The following is a 15,988-nucleotide window of genomic DNA, read 5'->3' on the forward strand; positions in this document are numbered from 1 at the left end:
CTCTTTATCTGACTGTTCAATGTTAAAGTTAGGATAGAGATTAGATCACTTTCAACTAAAGGAGAAATTCTAAAGCATACCTTCAGTCTTAGGAAAACTGAATCATAAACTCTGATACACTTTCTTTAGTTTTCTTTTAAGTACATCAGGTGAACAGTTGTATACCTCCTGTTTTTTTTTCTTTTTTAATTTTTTGCTTTATTCCCAATTTTCCCTCCACAAACCCTCTATCCCCTGCCCCCTCCTGCTGCCTTTATGAGGGTGCTCCCCCCCACACCCACCCAATCCTGCCTCAGTGCTTTAGCATTCCCCTACCCTGGGTCATTGAGCCTCCACTGGTATGAGGGGCTTCTCTCCTAGTGAAGCCTGATAAAGCAATCCTCTGCTACTTATCCAGCTACAGCCATGGGTCTCCCCATGTATACTCTTTGGTTGGTGGTTTACTCCCGGTCCCCTGAGAGTTTCTGCCCGAGCTCAACCAATACAGAAGCAGATGCTCACAGCCAAACATCGAACTGAGCACAGGGTCCCCACTGGAGAAGTTAGGGGAAGGACTGAAGGAGCTGAAGACTTTGCAACCCCATAGAAAGAACAACAATATCAACCAACCATAGCACCCAGAGCTCTCAGGGACTACACCTCCCGTCTTAAGGCATGAAAATAAAGCTAGAATTGTGAAGTGATTGTTCTTTCTTATGCAATCAGTAACGGGAAAACAGGGGCAAGAACGGTAGTCCACTTAAAGGGTGCTGCTCTTCACCATGAATGCATAATGTCCTCTCAAATTGGAAAAGCGCTTGGAGCAGTGGGTTATCTGCTAAGGATATTTTACTAAAAACCACATGGAAGAGGGCAAAAAAGAGAACATAATAGAAAAATCTCATAAATACTCTGGCTTATTCTGGCTATGAAACAGGAAGATAAACAAACACACTCCAATTTCAACATGAGCATGCTATAGAATCTCAGGATGGAAGCTACTGTTTTGTCTAATTAATGTATGTAATAAGTTGTAAAAAAAGAGAGAAAAAGGAAGACAGTATCAATTCTTCTTAAACATAGAGCTGATATCGCTGATTTCTGGGTCCAATATGTATATAGATGCCTTCACTCTAAAGATTGTGAGAATGAATAGATCTGTTAAGAATGCATTGGGGTTGGAGAGAAGACCCAGCAGTTTAGCACATTTTCTGATCTTGCAGAGAACAAAACTTACACAGCGTCTCTGCACCTGCAAGGCAACTCATAACTACAGGGCTAGTAGATTTGCCTCCTCTTCTAACCTCAATTAGAATCAGTGCACGCATGGTGTGCAAACATACATGCAAGCAAAATTTCCATACATAGAAATAAAACTTAGAATTAAGAAAACCCATAATGTGTTTATTTACAAAGATCCCTTTGTAAGCCCCATTTGTTGTAAACAAAGAGGTCAAGTCAGGCAGGCAAGCTTGAAGATCTGAGAAGCTATAAAGACGTCCCATTTTCTGTTTACACATCTATATTCTAAACAGCTGTCATTGATATACATGCTCATAATTTGGCTGTTGTAGCTCCAGCACTATGTTTGGTTTCTAGACAGTGTCACCATCATGCCAGGGCTAAGAAAGGTACTCTAGAGACACTTGTTCCCTTTCCTTGGGTTATGAGAGTATGGAGACAATGACCCTCAAGAAGTTGGAGTTTCCTCAGAAATCTCATGCTGTGAGAAGGAAAAGATTGAGTCTTTAATCCTAGCCAGAGGGGAAGTTTAGGTCTTGAAATAAATTTCATATGCTCCTGACAGCTTGTCAGACTCCTCTAGAGAAGATATCAGAGCCCAAGTGATAATGCGCTTTGATTGGACTACTTAGCTAGGTATATCTCATGTTTTACTCTTATCTAAATCCAAACCTCATGTCAAGACACAGAAATAGACATGGGAGTTTTACTGCACTTTGTTCCTCTTTCCAATGTAACTACGCTGGATAAATATCTTTTTTCCCTTTCACTTGTATATTTAAATGGTCTGTTGAAGGCAGGAAGCCAAGCCTAGTCTGTTCAGTTGCCAGGGTCAAGACTCTGACCCTAAGAATTCTGGTAACAGTGAAAATAATAGAAAAATGTACTTTTTCCTTTATTTAGAAAAAGTGTCTTCTCAAGGGATTCCTACCTAATGTCCATTTGGCTGAGCTGTCACATGGTCAACCCTAAATGCATATAAGGTAAGAATAGTGAACCATTTTAGTATGACACACTGGGAAATAATTGAAATCTATTTTTATTAAAGGAAATAAGGAATAAAAAATTAACAATGTCTACCATAGTTCATCCATTTGACATTTCAACATCTGTACAACTCTCTAAATATACAGAGAAGACAGAATCCTCTGTTAATGCTATGAATATACTTAACACTCCAGCGGGAGAATTTCTGGATAGTGGTCATTGTTCTTCATTGGCTCTAAATGTGAGTCATGAGCAGACCAGTAACTTTAAAATTAATGTGCTGGGCTTCAGAGATATCTTAGTGGCTAAGAGTCTATGCTTTTTTTGATCAGGATACAAGTTCAGCTCCCAGAAGCTACATGAGGCTGCTCACAACCACCTTTAACTCCAACTCAATGGGGAGTCATTGTTTCTGGCCTCTGAGGACAACTACACTTACAGTCCCATACCCCACAACTAGACATACACGCATCCAGAAATGTTACACACTTAAGACAACAGACTGCTACAGGGTGACTTCATTTGTGTAGGCCAGTTACTCTTGATGCAAACATGGAAGCTCAAAAGTTGTGTTGTTAGCCACAATTACTGTGGAAAGTCTATTAGTTTCTAGTGAATTCAGTGTGCTAGACACCACAGGAAGAAACTCTGTTTATAGCATTAGTCCTTAGGACAAAAGGCATGCCACATTTCTATCAACTCTCCAGCTCTCTGGCTATACTTTGATCAATATTTTGAGGTAATACCCAATAATGAATATTCTTACTGTGATATTTGCCAGTGGGCAACCTGCGTTTTTGACTGAGAATTCCTGTTATAATTGCTTCAGAAAAGCACAGTGAGTTTGATCTATATTCATAGAAATATTAACTGATAACTGATTATTTTATCAGGTTCTATTTCAGCCTCCAATGATGATGGCTTCCTTAATATTCAAGGCCATCATCACAGACCTCTCCCCCAGTGCTATGTTATAGCTCCCTTTAAGGAGCAGTAAGAGGAACAGGGGGGTTATTGTGAGATTGTGTGTCCTAGAAATGTCAGAGAAGTTATACTCATGAAGTCTCATCAACACGACTGCCTAAACTAGATCTGAACAGCTATGACACCAATGACTATGCTAACCACAGACCAAAAAAAAAAAAAAAAAAAAGTAAATAAGGAGCTCTGAAAGCAGGAGATAAGTATGCCAATTGGATATCCAATACCAAGTGGTTGTCCTTGAGGTCATATACATACTGGTAACCTTATATGAATATATATGTATCCATACACACACACACACACACACACACACACACACACACACACACACACACATAATTATAATTGTGGGTGAGAGTTAAAGGGAAGGGTCATGAATTTGAAAGACAGCAGACTTGGTGCATGGGAGAGACTGGAGGAGAAAATGATGTAATTAAATTATAATTTCAAAAAAAATTCTATTTTTTTAAAAAAGAAACACTACTTTCTCTCATTTTGATATAGACTAGCTAACCCTGGTTTAACCTAAGATTTCTTTGTTTTATGAATTTTGTAAGTAATAATAGGTTTTCTATCCCCATCTAGCTTCAACTGAATGAGACTGAGACTATGATTTATTTAGTTAGTTTTGTGCAGTTACTGTGGTATTACCAGTCTTCTAATTTCTTATGGCTAGAATGGCTACTTCTCCAACTGTGCTACCCAAATACTTGCTGTAGATGTACCAAGGAGGAGCAGTAAAAAATACCTGTGCATCAACCATCTAGTCCACTTATCTGCCATTTTTGGTGTGTTGTCAACTTTGGATTATAGAACATTTGTTTGCTTGAAATATTTCCCCACAGACAGACATCTGGAAACTGATTATTCATATTTAAATAATGGCAGGATTCCGTTTGTTAAAGGCTAATGTGTATATGGAATTTCGAGTAAGTGCCTGACTCTCAAAATCTGAAATTTTATTGTCACTATGATATATTTTAAAATATAATAAAAAGAATTGAATTTTGGCTCAGCCTAAAGAAGACAGGCAGTGGAATGACAGAAAATTATAGAACATTTAATGGCTCTGCAGTAGCTCATGGATACCACTGTATTCTAATACTGTATGGAACAATAATAATACTAATCTGTCATTATCCAAGTATAACTCCATTAATAAACCTTATTTATTCATATACCTGTTATTTCTCTCTCTCTCTCTCTCTCTCTCTCTCTCTCTCTCTCTCTCTCTCTCTCTCTCTCTCTTTATTTTTGTTTTTTGTCTTTTTTTTTTTTTTTTGAGACAGGGTTTCGGTTTAGCCCTGGCTGTCCTGGAACTCACTTTGTAGACCAGGCTGGCCTCAAACTCAGAAATCTGCCTGTCTCTGCCTCCCAGGTGCTGGGATTGAAGGCGTGCACTACCACTGCCCAGCCCCTGTTATTTTTCTTTAATCATTTTAGTGTGATTCCAAAAGACTACTTATATTGGGTGTGATTCTGCTTTGAGATTTTTGAGATGTGTGTGTGTGTGTGTGCATGTGTGGTATGCACATGTGTGTATGTTGTGAATGTGAGTGTGAGCACACACACTGCTTGTGTGCAGATGCTCACAGAGACCTGAAGGAGGCAATGGAGGCTCTATTGTAGGTAATCCTAGTGATCCAATAAGCATTCTGGGATCCTGCCCTGACACCTCAGAATCCACAATGTGTAGACCTTGAAGTCTTACAGTCTACTTCTATCTGTAAAGGATGTTGATGATGTAGCCTGACTCATCTTTTGAGAGTTTGAAGAATTTTCTGCTGTATCACTGTGGGATCATCCAGATAAAGACAATCCCAAAATTAAGCAAATGAAAGACTCAAGAAGTGGTTGCTTTATGCAGTCTCTATATTCCAACTTTCCCTTTATCTCTTTTCTGGAAGTGGTGAAACATTACATGGAACTGTTAGAAGGTTACAGATTTCAGGTAGGTTGTTTTCTTAAAGGGCTTCTATTGAGTCAGAAACAGCAACACAGACAGAAAAGAGAAGAGCATCCCAAAATACTGTTAAAGAATATGAGATTCACATTATCCTCAGGCACAGTTATTATGTTAAACTTAGAAAATTATTTATTTTTAATGATGAGGGGTGCACCGTCTACATACTGGGCATTGTTTATAATCTGTGGGGCTCTGGCACAGACAGAGTGGCAAAAGAACTCTCTGAGGGGAAGCAAAGTGGGCTTCCAGCCCTCTGCCATGGCGAATGCTGGCCCAGAGGTGGTGGCAGGTGGTGGAAAAGCTTTGGGAAAAAATACTCTTCCCTGGAGTGTTATAGCTCCATAAGACAGGCACTCACAGATGACCTTTGGTGAAGTAACTCATGCATTTTATTCCTTGTGGATAGGACCTTATAAACATTTGGGTGTGGGTGTGGGGTCTAGAGGCAGATGCTATCTGCTCTGAGATGTTACAGATGCTTCATTTGCATATGGAAGGATTTCAGGTGTTGTTGGTACATGACTGATTGTCACAGTCCTCTCAATGGGGTGTTGTGGTCCTATATTCCGGTACAGAATTTTTAGGCTTCCTAAATCTGCTCAACCTTACCAGGTTTTCTGTGGTGGCGTGGTCCACTACTCCATAGAAGGGTTCATATATGTTTTTATTCACCGATGCCCATGTGACTGTAGACACACACACCAACTACCTTAACAGGGAAACATTAATGCACAATCAGCACTCTCATTCAGGTACTTTGGAAAATAACATAGTCCAATCCAGCCTACGTAGAAGAAAAAAACAAATGAAATTGATGAGTACAATGGGTACTCCACTATCACTTAAAATATACTTACTAATGTGGAGATGAACAAAAAGTTCATTTTCTACAGTGAGTTGAGTCTGAGTATAGACAATAGGAAGAAACAACGTTAGTCAAGGTGGGACCTAATAAGTGATTGTGCCTACCTAGGACCTCAAATGGATGAAATCTAAATTAAAGAACTAGTTAGAAAAAGATTGAAAGAACAATTGCATGCCTTATAATGTGGTGCTAGATTTATGGGAAAGGGTGTGTGTACTAATAATTTTTAATAGGTCTGGAAATAAGGATTTGCAGACTGCCGGGGAGTGGTGGCACATGTCTTTAATCTTAGCACTTGGGAGGCAGAGGCAGGAAAATTTCTGAGGTCAAGACCAGCGTGGTCTACAGTGAGTTCCAAGACAGCCATGGCTAAAAAATAATTTGCAGACTGAATTCATATCAAGTGGGTAATTTAAAAACCACTATCTGTAGTCTTTTAGCCTAGAGGTGTCCCATGTTGGTTGTGTTCTCAAGAAGTCAGAAGACACACATGTTAGCAGGCTATCCAAAGCTCATTCATCCCTTGAGGAACACTTGCAAGGTAAGCTTCTAATGAAGGGAAGCTCATTGTCAAAACTGCAAACAACCAAGGCAGTAGGGAAAATCTGAACAAAGCACATACATGATCTACTCCAATGGAAGTGTCACTATCAGTTCACACAACAAATATACAATAACACAAATTTTCAAAAGAAAAATGCTACACACAAGATTTGTTGGATTTTCAAATGGCTACCCTTAATATTTCAAGAAATTTGCCTTTTAGAAAGAAAGGAAGGATGATAATATAGCGAAGGTGCTAAGACTACCAAATAAGCTGGAAAGTCAATAAAATAGAAATTTCAGGAGTAGAAACAGGGAAATAAAATTAATGGTTATAACAAATATCAAGGCACTGGTCACTCAGTAAGGTGAGGCAGCAGAGACCAAGTACTGACTGAGTTACAGGTTAAGTTGAAGGTCAGTAGAAGCAACTTAGTGGAACTGTGTTTCAGAATGTAAAAAACAAGTACTTGGGCTACATGACTCAGTGGTAGACTGTATGTCTGCACAGCAAGTGAGAAGCCCTAGGCTCAGTTGTTAGTAACATAGAATAGGACACATGTGCACACACACATGCACACAGATGGAGAGGAGAGAGAGAGAGAGAGAGAGAGAGAGAGAGAGAGAGAGAGAGAGAGAGAGAGAGAGAGAGAAACAAAAAGAGAAAAAGGGTGTAATTTTAGAACTAGCATGAAGTTTGGTGAACTGAAGGATCTGTAAAGTGTACCAAGAAGATATCACAGTATTGTAAAGAGAAAATATGAGAAGAAAGAGCTAAGCAGAAATGGGTCAAATTGAAATAGAGCTCTAGAAATGAGAACAAACTACATGTAAGAGTTATTTCTTTATTGCTATAATTCATAGTTTCAAGGTAGAGTTCATCCTGCCTGGGAATCATGGAAGAGTTTATGGTTGCAGGAGCATGTTATCAGGACTCTCCTATCACAGAATGAGAAAGCAAAAGAAAAAAGACTATCGGGACCGGACTCCAGTCCACAAGAGATGTAATTCCTAAGGCATGCAGAAGATCTGCATATGCTCAAGTCAGATAAAATCCTAGCATGGAGAAGAGAAGTGGGCATGGAGTTCCACCCCTAGCTAAGGAGATATTAATAACTGATAGCTGCTTAGTTCATATTGATGTTCCTCCTATGGGCCTGCAAACCCCTTCAGATCCTTGGGTACTTTCTCTAGCTCCTTCATTGGAGATCCCGTGCTCCATCCAATTGATGGCTGTGAGCATCCACTTCTGTATTTGTCAGGGTTCCCCCAGAGATTCCTGGGACTAAGCCACCAACCAAAGGAAACACATGGTGGGACTCATGGCTCTAGTTGCATATGTAGCAGAGGATGGTGTAGTCAGTCATCAGTGTAAGGAGAGGCCCTTGGTCCTTTGAAGGCTCTATGCCCCAGTATAGGGGAGTGCCAGGACCAGGAAGCAGAATGGGTGGGTTGGTGAGCTGGGGGAGGGGGAAGGGGATAGGGGATCTTTGGAGGGGAAACCAAGAAAGGGCATAACATTTGAAATGTAAATAAAGAAAATATCTAATAAAATTGATAGCTGCTAAGAAGATAATCAGTTTTCCTTAAGGGTGTCACTTCTGGTACATTAACTATGCAGCAGAGAAGACCAAACATCCAAAAGTACAACACAACACAAAATGCATCTGGTGGATTAAAAGTAATGACAACATAAACTCAGCTTATTGAAAGGGACAGGAGATGGGAAGAGCTTGGAATGAATCTGGTCAAAAAACATTATGTATAATTCTCAAAGAACCAATTAAAGAGTGAGGAAACAAAACCAAACAGAAAAACTACTTGAGAGAAAGCAACTGTATTTAGAATGACTGTTGATTTCTCAACAACATCAGTTAAAGCTAGAAAAAAAGATGCAGTGCTTTTGTCATGATGAGAGGAAACAACTGTCAATCTAGAATTACATACATAGCCCTGAGAATAACCTTGAAGAATAAAAAAGAAACACATGTTTTGATGAGGAACAAAATAGAGTTGCAATTAGTTCCAACCAAGGACGCTCCCTAAAAAAAATTAAAAAGAAGTACTCCATCTAACATATACAACCTATTACACATGAAGGATAAAGAAAAGATAGAAGTGGTAAATGTGTCAATAAATATTCATAACATTCCACTGTAAAAGAACCAATATGTTGATTAGGGGTTAAAACAATGTAGCTGAACAAGTAGTGAAGGAAGGATTAGTGATACAAAGAAAGTTTGAAAAGGCCACTTTTATAAACTTTATACACATTTAAAACTATACAAGGGAGGCCAGTTGGATCTAACCTACCCAGGGAATAATGCTTATACCAGAAGTCATAGGTTTTAAAATAAAAAGCTCAGTGTCAGTTATAGAATACCTGTCCTCAAGGTGTTGGTCATGGGTACACTGGAGACACATAAAGTAATACAGGCTATTTACATTACTCTTTGTGGTCTACTTGAACCTGTTGGTAAGATCCTACACACTTTGTTCACAGGACATGGAGAAATCAAGATTAGAGCATTTCTTTCTGGCATCTATATTTCTTAGGACTAGAAGGTGTTCTATGTAAGTTTCTAAGAAGAGAAGGGCTATCAATTGCCTTGCTCAGTTGTGAAGCCTGTTTGCTACAGTGATAAGATATGCCAAAGGGCACAACAGTAGAATGGATGCTATGGAAGAATACAATCATTTTCTAATTAGATTTTGGCCCAGTCCACAAAAGGAAATGCATTCACAGTACTGTAAATCTATCTACATGGCTGAGAACCCTACAGGGCTCAGGAATGAACCTATTCCTGTTACTTCACTAAATGAACATAGCATCAAACTGCTCTTTAAATTTCTTTCTTTCTTCCTATAGATTAATGAAGTATTCTACCCTCATCAGATACACTTCTGCAGTTGACAGTGGTTAACACAGAATCTCAGAAGTATCAAACATACAGAAAAATTTATGTCTGGATTGTTCAACCCTAAATGGGACATCTACCATACTACCATTATCCCCCATGAAGGGATAGACAGACTATAACAGCAAGAAGTCTGGAAAGTACTAGAAGGAAACAGTATCTCCTGGACATGAGAGGCCACTGAACTCATGATCTCACACAAGCATTACCTGACTGCACAAGGCCTGAAAAAGATCAAGCCATCAACATGATAGCATGCAATGCCAATAGTTGAGGAACCATTGACAATTGATAACTACTGAGAAAGAAAGAGCTATTTGTTTAGGAATGTAACCCCGTATAGGTCAGCCACAGTCCATTGAATGGCTTTACACCATGGATATATGAAACACAAATTGGCCTTAATAAATTATTAACAAGAAAAAGGGAAACAAAAGTTAGGATGTGGGTAGAAGGTGGGGTTGCATCTAGGAGAATTTGGGGGAGGAATGTGTTGAGAATATGATGAAAATAGTTTGTAAGTATGTATGAAATTCTCCAAGAATTAATAGTGATATTATATTGAAAAGTATATGACAATAATACCCAATAATTACATTAAATCAATGATCACACTTAAATGTTTTCAGTAAGACAATTCGTTTTTACCAGAACAGCATGGAAAGTTATGGGAATAAGAGAAGTTTGGGGAAATGTTTTTGTGCCCTGTGTATTCAGATGGTGATAGCCATGCCTAGCGATCTGGTTGCAATCCTAATGTTGACATTAGGTCTCAATGATGTGTAAAAATTCATTTCCACAACCTCTGATTGGTTAGTAAAGAGCTGATTCCACCTATGGCTGGGCAGAAGAGAATAGGGTAGGATTTCCCATCCCAGTGACAGGGTCACACAATGGAGTACTACTCAGCTATCAAAAACAATGAATTTATGAAATTCTTAGGCAAATGGATGGATCTGTAGGATATCATCCTGAGTGAGGTAACCCAAGCACAAAAGAACATCCATGATATGCACTTACTGATAGGTGGATATTAGCCCAGAAACTTAGAATACACAAGATACAATATGCAAAATTGAAACTCAAGAAGAAGGAAGACCAAAGTATGGATACTTCGTTCCTTCTTAGATTGGGGAACAAAATATCTATGGAAGGAGTTACAGAGACAAAGTTCAGAGATGAGATGGAAGGAAGGACCATCCAGAGACTGCCCCACTCGGGATTCCATCCCATAATCAACCACCAAAACCAGACACTATTGCATATGCCAGCAAGATTTTGCAGACAGGACCCTGGTATAGCTGTCTCTTGTGAGGCTATGCCAGTGCCTGCCAAATACAGAAGTGGATACTCACAGTCATCTATTGGATGGACCACAAGGCCCACAATGAAGGAGCTAGAGAAAGTACCCAAAGAGCTAAAGGGGTCTGCAACCCTATAGGAGGAACAACAATATGAACTAACCAGTACCCCCAGAGCTTGTGTCTCTAGTTGAATATGTAGCAGAGAATGGCCTAGTCGGCCATCAATGAAAGGAGAGGCCCTTGGTCTTACAAAGATTATATGCCCCAGGGGAATTCCAGGGCCTAGAAGCAGGAGTGGGTGGGTTGGGGAGCAGGGCAGGGGAGTGTATATAGAGGGATAGCATTTGGAATGTAAATGAAGAAAATATCTAATAATAAAAAAAGAGAAATACTTAAAGAAATGTTCAACATCCAAAAGAGAGAGATAGAGAGAGAGAGAGGAGAGAGAGAGAGAGAGAGAGAGAGAGAGAGAGAGAGAGAGAGAGAGAGAGAGAGAGAGAGAGGAAGAAGAAGAAGAAGAAGAAGAAGAAGAAGAGGAGGAGGAGGAGGAGGAGGAGGAGGAGGAGGAGGAGGAGGAGAGATGGACCAGTAGAGATGTAGCAGGAGGATTTGCCATGAAATTCAGAGAGCAGTCACAGGGACACACATGGAAAACAGTGAACCAGGGCAAGATTCAGATGCAGGTAAATGACCATGTAGCTGGGGAATATACAGACACTGAGGGTTAGAATAGATGAGTATAGCATAATGCCTGCAGCAAATTTTATATATATATACACAAACCACATATATACATATGTGTATATATATATACACAAACCACATATATACATATGTATGTATATATATACACATATACACACATTATATATACAGGAATGGAACTGGTCCCCGTGTTCGGTGGCTTATCTGAGCTGTGGGAAGTGCACCCAGAACTCGGTTCTAAAAAAAAACCAAAGAAAACCCACACCCACACCCACACATTAGGCCTCTATGTCTTTTTTTTTTTTTTTCAGGATCTAAAATGGACTAGATCATGTAGAAATGACTTTCATTATCTCAGAACTGGGTGAGGGTGGGGTGGATAAGAAAGCCCCAAGAATTACATCTACAGGAAAGGGAGAGGAGCCCCTTACCACACAATTCTATTTGAAGCCTCTCACTAGCCAGAAAAGAATCAGATTCCAACAGCGTTAACATTCACTTATGACTGTTCTTTCTTTCCAGTTATAAAACTGGTTTTTGTAGGGATCTCTGTAAGCATATTTTTTCAGCACATATTTTAATAAGGCTTCCATCTCTTCTCTAGCCCACCTTCTACCAAAGGTAGTAGAAAAGAAAGATTATTAAGATATGTGGAAAATGAACCTGTTTAGAAAGAGTTCTTTGGGGCAGTTCCAATCTTTGTTGTTTTCAGTCCAATCCACTAGCAAACACCAAACATGAATCAGCAGCTACAGTCCAGTCCACTCAGCAGTATCACACATGAATCAGCTAGGATAGTTCAATCCAGAAGAAACCTTGAGTCTCACCAATTGGCCTGGGTCCACCAAGAAGCTATAGCAGCAAGAAGCTGTAGGAATCTCACAAAAAGTTGTTTGGTAAGATTCTCTCTATGAAGTTATCACAAGCCAAGCTCAGCAATGCACTGTAAGGTGAACCAATGTGTGAATGTTGTCGGCATTGACTAGTAAGGCAGAGTAAAGTGAACCAGTGCTCCAGCTCCCACTGTCTGCGGGGTCATACTTATATTCTTTCTAAACAGCATGCATCTTTTCACATGTTTGCTCTATAGCAAAACATCCTTTCACCTGTGTCTGCTTCAGAAAAAAATGTTCTTTTACCTGTCTGCCCCAGCAAGGCATCATTATAACCTAACTGAACCTCCAAAGAAACCAGAAATTCCCACTTTACATCTCAACAGAAATTTTACTTACAAAAATAAGAAATGCCCTAACCTCCTTACACAATCCCTGTGGTTTCTTGTTTCATTTGAACAGATTATCACTCCACCCAAGGCACCAATGCAGCCACTCTAAAGAGAATGTTTATATATATATATATATATATATATATATATATATATATATATATATGGCACCTAAGGACATATCATGAGAAGCCCATGTGCTCTTGGCTGTGCTTTATTCTTCCCCTAAGAAACCTCCTATTTTGAACTAACAGAGTTCTGTTTCATACAGGAACATTTTTTTTTTCACAGCATGTCCAAGGCACTGGTTTCAGCTGAGTAGAGGCCCATGTGAAAGAACTCCTCAGGCTATCATAGATGTTGTAGCCTTGTCTCTGCCACTGTTAATATTCTTTTTGAACTCATCTGGGTTCCATCAAAAACACTATTTATGACTATCCCTGACTTAGCACTTAGCTATTCTTTTCTACTTTTTTACTTAATGTGGAATAATTTTAATTCAGCAATATGACTAGCCTAGCAAGGAATCATATCCAAAGATCTTCTAGGTCAATATGATCCAGTGGAATGCAGACATACCCTGGAATACAGCATGATCTGGCTGGAATACAGGCAGGCCTTTAGCATACACCTTTAATCCCTAACAATGAAAGTATGGTTAGTTTGTAGAAGGAAGCAGCCCATTTGAAAAATGACATCTAATTCAGGGGAAGACAAAGTGATGAATCAGAAAAAGATTTGACAGAATGATTCATGACTTTGAGATAGGATATGCCCAACTCTCATGAGAACATCACAGGAAAGAGAGGCTACTTAAGAGCAGAGGAGAGAGAGAGACAGAGAGAGAGACAGAGAGAGACACAGAGAGAGACACAGAGAGAGAGACAGAGAGAGAGAGACAGAGAGAGGCAGAGAGAGATACACAGAGAGAGAAAGATAGAGAGAGAGAGAGAGAGACAGAGACACACAGAAACACACATACACACACACACAGATGTCGTGTATGTGTGTGTGTGTGTGTGTGTGTGTGTGTGTGTGTGTGTGTGTGGCAGTTTTACCAAAACAGTTTTACAGAGACAGGGTGCAGAGAGAACAGTCTAGGTATAGGTGAATACAGATGAGCCAGAGCATTGAGGAGCCATAAGATTAAAACCTATTGTCAAAGTTACTACAGGCCATGCAGCGCAATTTAGTCAGAAGCTAAGAGAAGCTGCATTGAATCAGCCAGTAAGAAGATTAGATTGTACAGAGGACAGAAGCTACCTGGCCTAAGCCTAGGAATATTAGAACAGAAAAATAAGTGCTCTGGGCTCAGCCCAAGCTGTGTATTTGCACAGCTTGGGTACAGCTCTCACTCCATCCCTTCATCTGAAGAAATGAAAGCAAAACTTAGACTTGATATGCTACAGTGTTAATGAGTGCTTCATGCACCAAACTAGAAATCCCCTTAAATATATCTATAATTGAAGGAGGATATCACTAGAAAGACTGATGTACCAAGATACTCCAAGATACTTTAGGTACTCCAACAGAGCAGCCCAAGCAATGGCACTCTTGCCAGGGGTGAGAACACAAGCATCTGCTCCCTAAGTAGCTCACTCTACATTTAAAAACACATTACGACTGCCTGGTTCTGTAATTTCTCAATATCCTGAAGTCTTAAAGGCAGTCCAGTGTTTTCCAACATGCCCTAGAGGTGTCTGATGCTGCTCCTACAATACCTGTTTTCTGTGAAGCTATAGCCTTAAACAACTGGAAACCCTACCCCCTTCCAAGGGCTCCTTCACAGACCACCCTTTGCAGCATCAAGCTTTTCTACTCATAAGACAGCTTTCCTATCTGAAACATGTTTTAGATATATCTCTTTTAATTTTATGTATATGTGTGCTTTCTCTGTAAGACTGCACACTACATCTGTGCCCCATGTCTGCAAGGCCATTAGAGGATGCTGAATTCACCTGGGACTGGCATTATCTGGGACTGGTCATGATCCACTATGTGGGTCCTAAGAATTAAATCCAGGTCCTCTGAAAGAACAGTAAATCCTCCCCAACTACTCAGTCATCTGAGCTAAATTTCCCATTTTTAGTTCTGACTATGTAATGGTTTGAGGACAGGGCATCCACAACTTTCCAAGACCCAACATTCTGAATTTAGACTACATGCATACTGGTCTCACCAGAGTTAAACCCCAGTTGTTCTTTGTGAGTTTTGATTGTTTGTTTTACTTTGTTTTTTGATTTTTGACTTTTTTCTTGTTGTTGTTGTTGTTGTTGTTGTTGTACTTGCTACAGTCAAGAGATGCAAGGGGGCATAATCAGGTCTCTAAGAATGTCTCAGGATGAAAAGGAGCCTCCGGGACTGTGGGGATGCCCAATGTCTAATTAATGGGGCAGACTGGTGTAGTCTGATCCTAGTGGGGAACTCAGCATCAGTCACCCAGTTAAACTGGTTGTACTTATAGTGTCCCTAACAGAAGTAGAAAAGTCAGCAGTGTAGTGAATATCACAGGGTCTATTCTATGACTCTTGGTTTAAAATAAAAATCATCTCTTGGTGAATAAATATCTTTCCTTTTCTTCTTATTTTAGTTACAAAAGCAAGCACATAAAATACAGCTGAGCCTATAAATTATAAAGTAAACATTCTTTGGCCTAAAATGATAACAAGAGAGATATTTTCATCTATGATCACATCTCTTTCTCTGCTATGGATCTCCTAAAATAAGAGTTTTATCAGGGTCTTCATAACTATCTTCACATTTGACCTTTTAAAATTTTACCTGGTGTGTATTTGCTCCTCATTAATAATTAGGTTAGGATCAATGTCTTTGAGTGTTAGACTTATTGTGTTGTTTCTGAGAAAAATAGTTTATTTTCAGAAGAACAAATTTAGAATTTTTTTTTAGTGTTGTGGAAAATAATCAGATTGATAATCTACCTAAAATTTCAAGGGACATAATTAACTTAAATTATATTTTTAAAATCTCTGTGTGTGTATGTATGTAAATGCATGTATTACCTACATATATCTCTTTAAATTGCTTGCAATACTAAATTGACTTATGAGTGGTTTTCATACAGAGTAAATCTGTTAAACTTTCACCGATTCCTTTTAGATTATAGGATAATTAGAGTTTTAAGAAAGCTTCAGCTTTAGACACTCCATCAGTCTAACTCTGTCACCTATTGTCAAATGCAGTGAAATGGACACGATGGTGACAAGTGTCAAAGAGAAGGACTTAATCTCTCTAGTCAGTCTGGAGGAGCAA

The sequence above is a fragment of the Mus caroli genome, unplaced genomic scaffold (assembly GCF_978045245.1).
Source record: "Mus caroli unplaced genomic scaffold, Mus_caroli_1 scaffold_1, whole genome shotgun sequence".
NCBI classification, from domain to species: Eukaryota; Metazoa; Chordata; class Mammalia; order Rodentia; family Muridae; genus Mus; species Mus caroli.